This window comes from Myotis lucifugus, unplaced genomic scaffold (genome assembly GCF_000147115.1).
Source record: "Myotis lucifugus unplaced genomic scaffold, Myoluc2.0 scaffold_989, whole genome shotgun sequence".
Lineage (NCBI taxonomy): Eukaryota > Metazoa > Chordata > Mammalia > Chiroptera > Vespertilionidae > Myotis > Myotis lucifugus.
Genome location: NW_005872037.1, coordinates 42,005 through 46,237, shown reverse-complemented (window position 1 = coordinate 46,237; position 4,233 = coordinate 42,005).

The window sequence follows — 4,233 nt, the reverse complement described above, 5'->3', positions numbered from 1 at the left end:
CATCACTGTGGCTGGGCTTCTGCACAGAGCCCTGGGATGAGGCCAGCCAAGGGCTCCCATGGAACTCCTCTCTCAGAATAAAATACGAAACTGGCTTCACACACTGGCTGCTCTGGAAGAGGAATTAGGGGCCAGCCTGCTTTCCCAGTTGCAAGGGATAAAATTAGGCCCCAAAATCTAAACCTCCACCTCAGCCCTCTGCCTCCTCAAACTGTCAATCCAGCAAGTCACTCCCTCCTCTGTCACTCCCTCCTCTGTCACTCCCTCCTCTTACTTTGGTGTCCCCTTATGGCAGTTCCTTATCATCCTCTTTTTGTTAGCCCCTCCCCCTTTTCTTGACCACTGAATGGTGACCTGCTCAAGATTTAGCTCTTTGTTCTCTCCCCTCATCACCCTCACTCCAGGGATGAGCACATTCTGTCCAGGGCTCAGATCCCTGGCACCCACATTACATGCCTGCTCAGAACTTCCCGGAGCCCCGGACTCCTTGGCCAATGCTAGCAGGAGGCCCAGGGATGGGCGGTTCCAGTGGCTGATTCTTGTGCCAAGGCCTGAGCGCCGGAAGGTTCACCGTGCCATGGGCTGACCTGTCAGGCCATCTGCCTCCCTGGCAGGACTGTGTGGCCCAGTTGAGTAGCCTCCTCTGCATCCCTGCACACCAGGACCTCATTCTACCCTGTCATTGTGTCTGCCTGTCGGCTCATAGGAGGGAGTCCCACCTGCACAATCCCCATTCCAGCCGAGATCTCAGGCACAGAGGGTCCAGCCACGCTCAGCTTCACCCCCAGCCCTGCCCTGGCCTCAGTCCAGGAGGTTTTTCCCCCACGCCGCCTCAGAGACAGCTGGGCAGTTCCTCCTCCTCCTCCTCCCACAGAGACAGGGGGTGGGGGGGTGGGGGGGGGAGACTTGCTCAAGGCCCCAGGTGTGTCAGTGCTACAACTTGATCTAGTGAAAGGTCATCTGATCCCAAACCTTATTTTCCTGGCCTGTCAACTTTTAGGGCAAAGGCCTCTGTATACCAGTTGATTTTAATGACACTTGTGCTTAAGAAATTGGAAGGACACCTGGATGAAGCCCAGGCTCATAGGAGAGGCAACAAAACAGGAAAGCAGCCCTCCTTTGTTCCCAGGGATCAGAGGCCACACCCCTCTTCCCACCACTCACAGCCACACCTCAGATGTAGGACAGCAGGTCTGAAAGCAAAAAGCCACATCTAATACCCATGGTGTCAGATGGGTAGGGGATTGATCAGGATGATCACTTAGTAAGTCATGTATGACCATCCACTGTGATGTACACCTGAAGTTAATATCACACAGTATGTCACCTATAATTTAAAAATGAAAAATCATTCAAATAAAGTGATTATTGATAGGTCAAAAAAAACGAAAAGAAAAACCACACCTCCCAACAGCACACAGCTCAGTGTCTCTGCTGAGACCTTTTTCTTGTTACTGAAAAAAAAAAAACCCAAGTCCAGGTAGCTTCTGAAATATGTCAGTTATGCAACAGGGAGCAAATAGTCTTCAATTCAGAAGTCACATCTGGACACCATCCACCAGGGAGCTTCAAAAGGTATTTCATTGCCAATATAAAGGAAAAAGCAGTGGCTATGGTTTAAGCCCAAGGAGGCATTTCTTTTAAGAATGAAGAGTTCTGAGGTGGCTCAAGGACTGCGGGTGCACAAGCAGCGCTGTGCGGTCTCCCTGCTTCTGCCTCTGTGCATCCTCGTATCTCTTCCTCCTTCTCCCACCACCTTCTTCTGCTTCAGGCTCTGAGCTGCCCAAGCACAGAGTCATGTGTCACACAGAGATCAGAAACGCTTGCTGGATATCAGGTCAAAATTCCTGTGGAAGTGAATCTGCCTGTCTCAGATGCCCACCTCTGGCCCAACAGAATAGGCCTGGGGTGGACCCCACAGCACAGTATGGCCATTGGGACCCATGGAAGGTCATGGTGGTCTGGCAGTCCCTCTAAAAGTGACCACTTTCCATCCCAGCACATAAGGCAACCTATTTCTTTGACAAAAGTGGAGGGAAATTGCATAACTGACTCAGTGGAAAGAAAAGATGTGTCCTGTGGGGTTAAAGGCCAGGAATGTGGAGACCCCAAGCCCTAGGAGAAGCTTTAAATCCACCTCAGCACAGGGTCTGGTTTGTTCTCCAGCACAGAGAACAAGTAAGGAGGGTCATTTGGATTCTGTAGACACAGCCCAGCAAAAGCCAAGGACTAAGCAAGTATTTCAGAAAATTCAGGTTTTAAGCCTTTCTTAGCACAGAGACCTCTCCTACACTCACAGTCATGGGCAGAGGTGAACACGGGCATTAAACAGTATTAGCCCTGCCCCACGCATAGTAGCCTTGGTCCCTAGTGTAGTAGCCTGGGTGCCAAGTGAAGCCAGGACTTTGTGACTCTGACCTCTCAGGAGATGCTGTGACCCTCACAGTGCCAGGTGACATCCTGGGAGCAGCCTGGGGTCCTTCCACGTGGGAGGGTGACAACCACAGCAGCTCCATGGGGAAGCCCCTGCTCAGTTCCATAGTATATTCTCAGATAACCTCCTGGTTCTCAACCCTCCTGCTACTCAACCAACCCACTTGCCATCATGAACTGACAGTGGGGCGCACTCTGATGTTTGCTGGTGTTAGGATCTTTTATTTTTGTCCTTAATTTCCTCGGTATAAAACACTGAGAACTGAGTTGCTTATGTTCCGGGCATTCTCAATCACTCTTGTCTTCGGATATCCTTAACTCAAGCTTAATGGTGTGCTTGAACTTTTCAAGCTAACAGTGTTTATATACTAGAGCCAAGAACCCAGGTATCTACTAGAGGGAACAAAATATTTGTAATTTAAATATTTATCAGGATGGAAATTCCTGCACCCTGAGTGAGATATGGAGATAGTTACTGCAGCATATGTAGCCCATCTTTACTGCTTAAATTTTGAATATTAACTTACTTGACTTTCAGTTACCTAAACAATATAGTCTCTCTCAGGCTGCCTGACTCATACAACCTTGAGCCACAGAAGGACTCACGAAGACCCTCCCTACCTGAGCAAAACGGTACTTTTCCTATTTGTTCAGTAAGAAGACAGAGTGAAAAAAAGAATGAATGAAATCCTGAATTCCTGTTTGTACGGTTGAATAAAGTGTTTTCAAGACATTTCCAGGCCCATTGACCTAAGGAAATAGCACTGTGACCCCACTGCCAGCCTCTCTGCACTTTTATTAATTCCCTGAGTGCTTCATTTCACATGTAAGTGGCAGGGGTCAGGTTAAGGCCAAAGGTCAGATGGCAACTTCAGGCCAAGGGAATGAGTTCTGTGATCAGAGGGCTGGATCAGGGCAGGAAGGAGAGGGTACAAGAGTTGCTGAGTTTTGAGCAAGCCCAGGACGCCTGGCCCTGGCCACAGAGGGCCTGACAGGATAGGAAGAGGATGAGAGGGATGTGAGTTCTCCAAAGACTCAGTTCCAAAACAGAATGAGGCTGGAGGACCTCATCAGGAGGTCTTATGATAGAGTGAACAACCTAGAACAGTCAGAAAAATTACTTAAAATACAATGAGAATGGAGTTGGTCCTCTTACGCTAAAAGGTTTTATAAAACTAACATAATTGTGATAGTGTGTTAGTAACACAGGACTAGATAGACCAAATGTATCGGCTAACAAAACCAGGCCCAAGTATGTCTATACATATATGTCATATATGCATGATAAAATAGATTGCCAAGGTTATAGGAAAATAATGAATGGTTCAATTAATAATTTTCAGTTAACTGGGTAAACATTTAGAGGAAAAGTAAAATCAGAATTAAAATATAAAACTTCTCTGCCATAAATAAAGCAATGTAAGATTAAAATTGAAATGCTCATTTATTTGCAAAGTATATAACAGACAAATCAACAAGAAAATAGTGAATATCAAAGTAGGAATAAGAAAATAAAATTCATGAAATAAGATACTGATGGCCAATAGTAATGAAACATGAAAAATGTAAAATCTTAGTAATAATTAAATAAACTCAAATTAAATAGCAATAAGCATCCAAAAATGTATGGACTAGAGTTCAAGCTATACTCAGAAGAAAATGTACTTTACTTTCATTAATAAAAATTGCAAAATAGCCCTAGCTGGCTTTGCTCAGGGAATAAAGCGTCAGCCTGCGGACTGAAGGGCCCCAGGATTTGATTCTGGTTAAGGGACATGGCTCGGTTGGGGCTCCAATCCC